Source organism: Culex quinquefasciatus, chromosome 3 (genome assembly GCF_015732765.1).
Source record: "Culex quinquefasciatus strain JHB chromosome 3, VPISU_Cqui_1.0_pri_paternal, whole genome shotgun sequence".
NCBI lineage: Eukaryota > Metazoa > Arthropoda > Insecta > Diptera > Culicidae > Culex > Culex quinquefasciatus.
In genome coordinates, this window is record NC_051863.1 from 35,417,508 (window position 1) to 35,429,512 (window position 12,005).

Below are 12,005 nucleotides of genomic sequence, written 5' to 3' on the forward strand. Positions count from 1 at the left end.
ACCTTCTTTCATAATCATTATGAAGTGGTTTCCGGGGATGCAGTCGGAGAAAGAGTGAAGTTTCCGGGAGTTGGTGCGAAATATAGCGGATGCTGGAAACTGGTAAGATAACATCCACTGGATATTCAGGTCATAAAAATAAATGTCAAATGTCAGAAAATGGGATTACAATAAGAAATCGTCCCACTCGTGTGGATCAATCGGACTCACAATCCAGAGGTCGCCGGTTCGAATCTCGCTGCGGGTGCTCTAAGATTCTATGCGTCAAGTTGGGTACTCGCTCCGTGACAAACTCTCGTAAACTTAGGAGCCCAGGGCGGCGAAGTCCTTGAAGATTAAAGTAAGACACTAGTGATTGGTACTAGCAATAGTGGCTGACAGCTAAAAAGTCATCTTCGCTTGATAAAAAACAATCATAACTCAATTCAAGTTTATAATTTTACTCTAATTTAATTCTTTGCATGTTTGTATCTTGAAAAGTCCATAAAAGAAAGGCTTAGAAATTTTATTCATTGCAATCAAAAATAATGATTTTAAAAATCCATAGTATTTTTAAAATTTTACATCATTTATCCACATAAAATGTACTCCAGCAGTTAAGGATCGTTCCAATGCATCTTCTGAAGCTTGAATTTATTGCCAATATTTAGACCAAATGGCTTATTTGCCATTCAAATGGGAATTTGTTTGACAACGATTCTAGGACGATCAGTTAAATATGTTATTTGTTTAATTGTTGATTTTTAGAATTGATGATTAGCCTTTCTTTGAATTGATTTGGCTCGCTTGGTTAGACCAACATCCAGGATAAAGCTATCAGACCAAGACTGTCAGACCAAAGAGTAAAAAAAACAATCATGGTTGTTGGCATATGTGCTCATAAATCAGACAAAGATAACTTAAAACAAAATTATTTTATTTCATTTCAATAACTGGTTGTCTGCAAAATACTTTTACGCCAGTAATTGGTTGACTAATTGTAGTAGTTTAGAGTCTTATTCATCCACCTGAACAATCTTGAAATATTTTTTTGCGGATTCAAGATTCTTCTCCTGCCATCATTCCCTTGTGAAAAACATATGTCCAAACTATTCTTTCTCTCAAAATTTACCATTTTATCACGTGTGTGCTGTAATTTGAATGTAGGCTTGAATGCAAGCTAAAAAATTGTCTTTTTTCCTTCTTTAAAAGTAATCTTTTTATAAGAATTTCATAGACTCACACGGATAGAAATGCGGTGCGCAAAACCAAGCTCCTTAAAATTTCTAAATTTCCGTGTTTCAAAAGTACCATGCCCTCAAATTTCCTAATTCATTGAATTCAAAATTCAAAGTTATCTATTCTAAGACTCCCAAATCTCTTATTTCCAGATTCTCAGATTCCCAAATTCTAAAATATTCAGATTCCCAGATTTCTAAAATTTCAAATTCCCAAATCACTCACTTCCAAGATTCCAAAAATCCTCAATTACCAGATTTCCAAATTCACAAATCCCTTAATTCCTATAATCCCAAAATCTAAAATTCCCACATCACTTGATTACCTTATTCCTAAATTCCCACATTACCAGATATTCGAGTTTTCAGATTTCACGATTCCCAAAATCCGAATTTCCTTTTTCTTTGATTATAAAATTCTCAGATTATCAGATCCTCAGGTTTCCAGATTTCCCTAATTCAAACATTTCTTATTCTCAAATTCCCAAAATCTGCCAGATTTCCGGAATCCAAGCACCACAAATTTCCAAATGATCAAATTCCCAAACAACCCAACCAACACAAATTCTCATGTTCCCTAAATCCCGAATTCCCAGATTCCCAAATTTTCAATTTTCCTGATTGTCTGGTTCCCATATTCCCACTTTACAAAAATCCTTAATCGTTACATTTTCAAATTCTTAAATTCTCAGTTCTTCAAATTTCAGATTCCTGAAATCACAAACTCAGATATTCATAAATTCAAAAAATCCCAAATTCCCGAAAAGTTTAATGCCCAAAATCCCTTATTTCAAAATTCTCAAGGTCCTAAAATCCCTAATTCTTCAATTCTGATTCCCATATTATTAAAATGCGCATTCCCAGATTCGGGACCATCCTTGAACCACGTGCAAACTTTGGAGGGGGGAGGGAGTCAGTGATTGTCCACGCACCATACAAAAAAAAATGTTTTTGTTAACGAGGGGGAGGAGGGGGATTCTCATATTCCTGAATTTTCAAAATCCAAAATTCCTTTTTTTAATTCTTAATTTTGTAACGATCAAAATTCAAATAATTTCCAAATTTTTAAAATCTCTGATTCTCCAAATTCCAAATTATAGAAATCTCAAATTTCTTGATTCCCAGATTCCAAAATGTCCAAATCCTCAAATTTAAGACTTTCCATATTTCCGAATTCCCGATTCCCAGATATTCAAATTCCCAGAATCCCAAGTACCCAGATTTTTCAATTCACAAGATCTCGAATTCCAAATTTCTCAGATACTCCAAGTTATCAAGTTCCCCGGTTCCCAAAATCTAAAATTTCCAGATTCTCAGATTCTGAATACTTCTCAAATTCCCAAAATCCCAAATTTCCAAATTCCCAAAGACCCACATTTTCAATTGTATCAAATTGTATAAAGTTTGTAGTTTCAATGAGTATTTCATAAGTTTTAAATAAAAAACGTTACTTCATCCATCTCAAGGTGGTTGATGCCTTTTTCACATTATTATACTTTTGAAAATGTTATCAAATCTAAAATCTTTTAGGCTCAACGTAAAGGTCTTATGATTACACATCTTACGAAGGGTCGCTTGATGGATCCACTTATCTTTTTTATTAAAATATCTGAAGCCCGGCCTAAAAAAAAATGTATCAATAACACTTAAGTGTTCATAACTCTTGATAGGGTTATCAGATCTTCGAAGTTTTGGACTCTCATATACCCAGATGATAGATAATATTATTATATATAGTATAGGTAAACGAGAGACCTTCAAAGTTTGAAGATCTCGCAACTCTGTCTTAAGTTATGACCACTAAAGTGGCGATTATGTAATTCTTATAATTTTTTTCAAGCCGAATCTCACTTATCAGTTAAAAAAAAAAGCATCAACCGACCTATTGCTAATTGGATAATCGAAAAATCTTTCAAACAAGTTTAAAATTCCGATGTACATTCTTATAACTGGGTAATTCTCTACTAACTCACACAGCATTTGCCCCGACCCCTCTTCGATTTGCGTGAAACTTTGTCCTAATGGGATTACGAATCCGAAGTCCGTTTTTTGATATCTCGTGACGGAGGGGCGGTACGAACCCTTTCATTTTCAAACATGCGAAAATAGAGGTGTTTTTCAACAATTTGCAGCCTGAAACGGTGATGAAATAGAAATTTGGTGTCAAAGGGACTTTTATGTAAAATTAGACGCCCGATTTAATGGCATACTCAGAATTCCAAAAAAAAACGTATTTTTCGTCAAAAAAAACACTGATTTTCTAAAACTCTCCCATTTTCCGTTAACCCACTGTTCAAAAGTTTTGGATCATGTCATTTTAAGGGAAATTTGATGTTCTTTTCGAATCTACATTTACTCAGAAGGGTAATTTTTTCATTTAAAACGTAAATTTTCATTTTCATGTTTCGCTTTTTTTCTAATTTTGCTGGGTTATTTTTTTGAGTGTCATAATGTTCTAGAAAATTGTAGAGCAGACAATTACAAAAACTGTGATATATAAACATAAGGGGTTTGCTTATAAACATCACGAGTTATCGCGATTTTACGAAAAAAATGTTTTGAAAAAGTTGGTAGTCGTGAATCATGGCCGTTCATGGATCATGGCCAATGTAGTTTTAAAAAGAACATTAAATTTCCCATAAAATGACATGTTCCAAAAAAATTTACAGTGAAGTAACGGAAAATGAGAGAATTTTTAAAACTTTTTTAGTGTTTTTTCGAAGAAAAATACGTTTTTTCGGAATTCTGAGTACGCCATCAAATCGAGTGTCTAATTTGTTTCCTTCCTCATGCTCTTAAAATGAACTTTTAACTTTTTTTTTTTTTTTTTTAAAAAAAAAAAAAAGCTCGTAGACCCACCTTCATGTGTACATATTGACTCAGAATCGAAAACTGAACAAATGTTTGTGTGTGTATGTTATCAAAATTGTTGCTATGATCAACACGGACTGAACAAATTTTGCTAAAATTTTGGAATTCGATGGTGTTTAGGGTTTTTACGTACCTCTTGATTTATAGTTAAAGACTACCACTTAAATGTATGTAAACTATGCCCGGAATTATCGTCCAATCCATCGTTGGTTGGTTTATTGGAATACCTTTCCAATGATTCCAAAACATTGATGATCTGGCATCCCTGTCTCGAGTTATGAACACTTAAGTGATATTTGTGTACTTTTTTTATCCCGGATCTAAAAAAAATGATAAAATTTATGTCCAAACACATCATATCACCCACTGTTGGTAATAAGTGAGTTAAGTTAGCTTTAAATTACTTCATTTATAACAATCAGATATTTCGTATTGACAAAAAATCATTTTTAGAGTATAAAAGTTATATTTAATAACTTTGCTATGTTCCCCGATCTACCTTTCCAAGTATTTTTTCAAGTCGCTTTGGCTCTCTCTTACCGCGCCCAGTTGACGAGTTGATTGACGATTTTTTTTAAAGGATATTTTGACCTTTTTGGAACTTTTCCAGAAACAGAAACAAAATATCCAAGTTTTCTTGGAAAATCCGTTTCTAAATCATCTTGACTTTTTTGCAGTCATTTCAACAAAAATGTAACAAAAAATAAATCAGGCTAGAAAGCACACCGGCAACGGGAAAACTGTAGCCTCAACCTGCTTGTGGATTCAGCTGGTGTTTGCGGTGTTGCAGATCTGTTCCGGGCGCTCATTACGCGATGACGGTGTGAGACCCACCCGACTCGGGGTTCTTGTTAATGGGGCCCCTCCTGGCCCATCATGGAATGACATCCGCCAGGGTGTTAATTGGCCCTAAGGTTTGCTGGGTTACTGGTTATGTATAAGAAATTGAAGGTTTGATATTACAACTTTTAAAATATTTATGTTTTTACAATTTCTATTAAAAGTTTTCCCCAAATTCTTAATTCTTAATAATCACTTAACCTAGTTTCCCCTTTTCCCAATCTTCAAGTGACAAATACCAAGAGCAACGGTGTCGACGAGTTGAAAATTTGTGAACCAATTTTCACACCTTCAACCAATTTTTAAGGCAACGGTGATACTTTGGGGAGCACTTGGGTTCCCAAGGCAATAAATCCAAAGCTGATTAATTGTTCCTACTTCAAAATACAACACCCCCGAGAGTCACACCGCCAACGTGAGCGAAGGAGTGTCCTTGCTGGCAGCGGGTAACCGTCCGGTGGCCCACGTGGGCCGACAAAATCATGGCCGTGGGTTCGAGCCGGCCAACTACATCAATTCGAGTAAATTAATTGGAAAACTTTCCATAAATTAACTTCTGGCGAGCTTTGAGACTAGGCTACTTTCATTCTTTTCACTGTTTCTCTCGGGGGAGCACCTCGTCTATTTGTACGTTATTTTCGAGGTATTTATGGGGCGATAATTAGGTAATTAAATTGAGGGGTTTTGAGCTACGTTCCGAAGGGTCGCGAACGTGGTTCAAGTGCGTTTGGCTCTGGAAGCTCTCGAGCTGGTAATTGAGCGGGATAATTTCGTGCAAATTTGGTTAGGTATGGAAAAAGAAACATAAAACATAAAATCTTGACAGTTGAAACTTGAAGCATGTAACATGAAACCTGAAAAGTTGAAAGATGCAAGAAGAAAATTGAAAGATGAAAGTAGAAAGTTGAAAAGTTGAAAAGTTGAAAAGTTGAAAAGTTGAAAAGTTGAAAAGTTGAAAAGTTGAAAAGTTGAAAAGTTGAAAAATTGAAAAGTTGAAAAGATGAAAAGTTGAAAAGTTGAAAAGTTGAAAAGTTGAAAAGCTGAAAAGTTGAAAAGTTGAAAAGATGAAAAGTTGAAAAGTTGAAAAGTTGAAAAGTTGAAAAGTTGAAAAGTTGAAAAGTTGAAAAGTTGAAAAGTTGAAAAGTTGAAAAGTTGAAAAGTTGAAAAGTTGAAAAGTTGAAAAGTTGAAAAGTTGAAAAGTTGAAAAGTTGCAAAGTTGCAAAGTTGCAAAGTTGAAAAGTTGAAAAGTTGAAAAGTTGAAAAGTTGAAAAGGTGAAAAGTTGAAAAGTTGAAAAGTTGAAAAGTTGAAAAGTTGAAAAGTTGAAAAGTTGAAAAGTTGAAAAGATGAAAAGTTGAAAAGTTGCAAAGTTGCAAAGTTGAAAAGTTGAAATGTTGAAAAGTTGAAAAGTTCAAAAGTTGAAAAGTTGAAAAGTTGAAAAGTTGAAAAGTTGAAAAGTTGAAAAGTTGAAAAGTTGAAAGTTTTATGTTGAAACTTAAAACTTGCAGCTTTCGAATGCATACTTGAATAATTGTTCGATATTCCAACATTACTGATTTTAATTAACGAAGCAATTACAAAGTGTAGTTTCCCACGTTAAATATTCATAACGGCAAAGTGAACCGTTTTTATGACTTTCGGACAGCCCTTTTACCGCCAACACCCTATGGGGGGCTGGGCAGCTGAAAATGACGTAAAATCTCAACAAAAAAAGAAGCTGATGGAACGGGGTTGGAAAAATCTGTCACTTCATCATCCTTGTCGGCGGAATCAGAAGACCGGCCGAGATCGACCCACCGGGGATTAATATTTCATGAGATTTCTCTGCCCCTGTGAACGACGGGCAACAACTCTGAGCGGAAAATTTCATCAATTTTAATTTTTTGTGCTGTTTACACTTCCATCGGAACCCGGAAGGACGTTTAATTAAACAAAAAGAATGACGTCGGGCTTGGCCGAACCCATGTTACACTGACACACCTTCGGCCCGTCACACATACATTCAGTTCCTTTTATCAGCAGGCTTTTGGACACCTGATTGACATCTTGCCGTTGAAGGAAGCAAGCAGCAGTTGTTGTTTTCGAGTTTGTTTTCTCCTTCGTGGAAGTTGACGCCCTGTCAGGTTAACCCGTTAAAGGTGACGGTTGTTAGGAATAGACGAAAATATATGAGATAAACAAAGAAGACGAGATTAGTAAAACATCTGACAACTTTGGCAGCAGCTCTGACAGTGGGCCTGCCAAATTTGCTAAAACTATCTTAACACTGAATGGGAGTGGAGTTTTGTTTTACTACGATTTTCAAAGCTTTATTGATTACTTTTAATTATATCTCAGATATGAAATTGATAAGGATCATATACCCGGATCAAACTAAAGCCTTTGACAATGTTACGCCCGGATGGTTTCAAACAACTCAACAGACTACAAATTACTTACCTCACGCAAAACCTTGCTGATCTCAACAAAATCACTCCTCTCGTCCAAAAGGACAACTTTAAGCAACACAGCCTGCGTCCCGAAAAACAAAAGTAATTTCATACACCACTGAAGACATTATCGTCAAGCTTGATAAAATATGGAAACCCCCCTGGACTCACTTCCCACAAAGAGCAACCTCTCCCACCGAGTCACAACCAAACATCGGAAAACGCTCCACAAACTTTGGGCGCACAATTTTAGTGCTCGCATGTGCACTTTTGCCGTTGTTGTTCCCGCAATTTACTTTACAGAGGGAATATCCCTCGTGTCGAAATTGACTCATCCAAACCTCTAAGCTATTGTGGGTTGTGGGGTGGCAACGGGAGACTGGGTGGTTCCAATGAGTGTTTATAGTTTATTTTCGACTAGTTTGTGTTACACGAGTTGCTGGGGGACGTATACGGTGATCAAAATTCAGAGAGACAATAGGGAGAGGAGCTTTCGAACAAAATCAAATCAAAATCAAATTATTCGCTCTACAGCATTGCCTTGGCGTTCTCGATTACGAGATTCCTACTCGAAACTAGGTGTCCGAAGGCTTGATTATTGAAGCAATTGCAAACCTCTTTTAACACCTAAGCTTCCAACCACACCAGGATTCGAACTGACGACCTTTGGATTGTTAGTCCAACTGCCTACCAGCGACTCCACCGAGGCAGGACCCAGGGAGACGACTCCCACACCTGCACTGAGCTAATGACCTAACCTTTTTAGGTTAGTCCGGGGCCAACATTTACTTCCCGTCCGACGGAAGGCGTGGACAGACAAATCTCGTCTCAAAATTTGCCACCTGGACCTTCTGGGATCAAACCCAGGCCGACTGGGTGAGAGGCAACCACGCTTGCCCCTACACCACGGTCCCGGCCGAGCTTTCGAACAAGTAATGGTAAATTGTACTTTTTTGGACCAACATTGAAAATCAAAACTGAATAAAACTGAATTGATGCTTTGTCAAAACAATCATTACTTTTTCATAAAAAGAAGATTCATAAATGCAATTTTCCATTTTTTTTTTCTTTCTATTTTGTAATTAGAATTTTTGCTAAAATTTTAAACTGTAATAAAAAAGACTCCGATTCTTCAACCCAACTTAAATTTGAACCAATCTTTATTAATACTGTGTATTTTGCGACCCTTCATATAAAATTAAGGACCATTAGATGTGGCACTTGATTTATTGACGTTATTTGAGTGACACTTAGTAAACCTAAACTATCCTCATTTATTTCTTTTAGTTTCTCAGCAAATAACGATAGAATTCGATATCAGAACACTTATGTGAAAAAATATGTTGCAGTACCGTACATTTAAATTTATTTATTTGTTGATATTTTTAAACAAGCTCAATTATTCTAAAATTGATTGATATTTCAGTTAATTGCTCTTCCATTTTCTTTTAGAATTTTGAAGGTTTTTGAAAAAATATTTTTAAATCTACATGTTTTTCGGACGATTTTAAAATGTAAAATCTAGAGTTCAAAAAAAATAAATGGTTTTTTTCATGTATTTAAGAACAAGACTGCGGTCATAACAATTTTTATTTCAAGCTAACAACTTTTTCATTTTTCAATTCATTGATATTTTGCACATTTTCGATTGTAGCATAACTGTAAAGATGCGTAATAAATTTTGTGATACAACAACAATTTTGAAAATAAAGCTTTAAAGTATTTTTGTTTATTCATCTACATATTCTGGACAGAGAATTTAATGTGCCGTACAATTTATGGTGATTAACTTTAACACAATCAAGTCAATACATAACAAGAAAACAACCTGAAATTAAATAATAAGACTTATTTGTTGCACCGTGCTATTCACAGATGCTTAGAAAGCCTATGAAACGTTTTGAAAATTTGTTTTTTTTTTTTTATTGACTGGCTCTATAGAGCTTTACCAAAATATTTAATAAATAAGTTGAGTGTCAAAATCAAAATAATAACTTTGAAAACATTTTTACAATTTAGAACAGATTTTGAAAAAGAAACAATTCTTTTTATTTTGTATTGTTTTTTTCACGGTTAAGCTTTTAGCGGTAATTCAGCATATTCTTTTGATTTTGCTTTTGTCTGTTTTTAATATAAATAAGTAAATTCATGTTTTTTTTCAGAAACAATTGGTTGATTTTTAAAATTGATGACGATAGAAAACAAAATTTTCCATTCCGTTGAAAAATGTGCATTGGGCCGTTGCAAATATTTTTTGAAGTTTATGTCCCTTGACTCTGACCAAAGTCGAGGGGGGGGGGCAAAAAAAATAAAAAAATATAAAAATTGATATTTCAAACCTAGATTTAAAGATTTGGATGAAAAAAGTGGTTTAAAATGCATTTAACACGCGAACAGTTGATTTCCAATCATAAGTTTTCAAAATATCGATGCTTTGACGCAATTTTTTTTTCGCGAAAAACAAAGTTTGAATTACTAACAGATTTTACGTTCACTTGAAATTAATGTTTATCTGTGATTAGGAACATGAACAAAATTTATATTTTGTATTGAATAATTTAATTATTTATTTCAGAATAATTTTTTATATTAGTTTCCCATAAAAAAATGCATGAAAAACAATCTCTAGTGTAAGCAATGTTTTCATTTTAAATATAAAGAGCATTACAAATATTTTTAAAATATGAGCAATCCTTTACAAAATCGGTTTGTTTTTTCTTAATTTCAGTTTTTGTACGAAAGTTAGTTTATAAAAGTTAACTTATGTAAAGAAGCCATTTTGCATCATTAGTTTGTCCATATCTCTATCTTTTGAAGGATTTTTTTTGATCGATTTGGTATCTTCGGCAAAAATGTAGGTAAAGATATGGACTACACTGAAAAAACAATATACACGGTAAAAAAATCGGTGATTTACAATTTTACTTTTTGTCACTGAAACATGATATGCGAATAACATTATTTTTCTTTTTTATTCATTTTCTGATATGTTTTAGGGGACATCAAATTCCATCTTATCAGAAATTTCCAGAATGGGCAAAAAATCTTTGATCGAGTAATGAATATTTGAATCAATACCGTTTTTTTTTCATCGAAATACTTGTTTTCTAATTCTCACCTAAAACAGCATTTTTAAATGTCGATATCTCAGCAACAAATGGTTCGATTTTCAATGTCAAAATATGAAACACTCGTAAAATTTTCTGATCCTTTCGAAAAAAATATTTTCAAATTTTCTGCATTAAGAATAACATTTCAAAAGGGCCAAATATTCAATATTACAAAAAAAAATCGAAAGACCGAAATCTCAAAGAATTGCTCATATTAAAAGGTGTTTTAGAAAAATCAGGGTGTAAAAATAAGGACAATTGAACAACAAAATTTAATGTTTTAAGGTTACTGATAACAGGGTTTTACATTGTAATCGACAATAACAACGATATAAACCAAATTTTATGATTTTTTTCTTGTCTTTCTTTTTAAACTAAAAAAAAACATTCACGAAAATTGTTTATAAATAAGCTTTATTTTTTTTAGATTTGCTCAAATGGTCCAATTACCGAAGTATGTTTCGTAGCTTAAATGACCTTGTTAAAAAAATCTATACAAGTTTTAAAACTTTTTTTTAGAAAAAAAAATGAAACGGGTCAAAAGGTTGGGTGTTCTTGATTTAAAGCAACGAAACAAATTTTACATGAAAACGAATGTGAAAATTCAACAAATGAAGCAGATTTGACTGTTAAACTATTTAATTAGAGGTGTTTTAAAATGCGTTTTACACTAGTTCAGTTGTTTTGCAATTATTATTTTCAAAAAAAGAAAAGATTTTAAGAAAATAAAAATTTTAGCGGAAAAAAAAACTTTTTGCGGAGTTGTACATTGAAAATAAAAAAAACTAAATATTTTTTTTAATAAATCCAAATGATTACAAACGGAGAATGCATGTGAAATTAATTTGAGTATGTTGAAAAAAAAAACAGTTTTTGCCCCCTGATTTTTTACGCCGATTTAGAAAGGAGGAGAGTGGAAATTTTTTTGGGAATATTTGTACCTGCCTCATGTATTTTTTTTCTAAGATCGATTTTCATAAAAAAAGAGAAATTTTGTTTCTAACTTTTCCCTTCATTCTTAAAATACTTCGACGAAGACATGATACTAATCTAAAAATTCCTTATCATAATACAGATTTTTGAACATTTATATAGAACTTTTATGTGTAAGTAGATTCCTGTTCCTGAAACGCCCGTGAAGAGTATCGGGGCCGGCATTTACAAAGCGGGTTCAGCGATAGTTTATTATGAATCAACTTAATGTTCACATGTTAAGGTTAATGTTGACATTCCATAGGTTGTCTTCCTAAGGTGTCTTGATATGGTCCAGTTTGTGGCGATACACTACCTTCTCTTTACTAAGCAATCGAATCCAGAAGTGTTCGGGCCAAGTTTATATGACCAAGTTGAAAAGTAATTTAGTTTCCGAACTGAGATCTCCAGAAAAAAAAAATAAATTACACACAATAAAATCTATTCCTGTTATTATGAATTGTGGTTCATGAATGTGGGAACCACGAAGGAAAATATTCATGAGTATATGGTGTATTTGCACTACAAACGTAAATATATTCCTGTGTGGTTCTCAAATTCATGAACT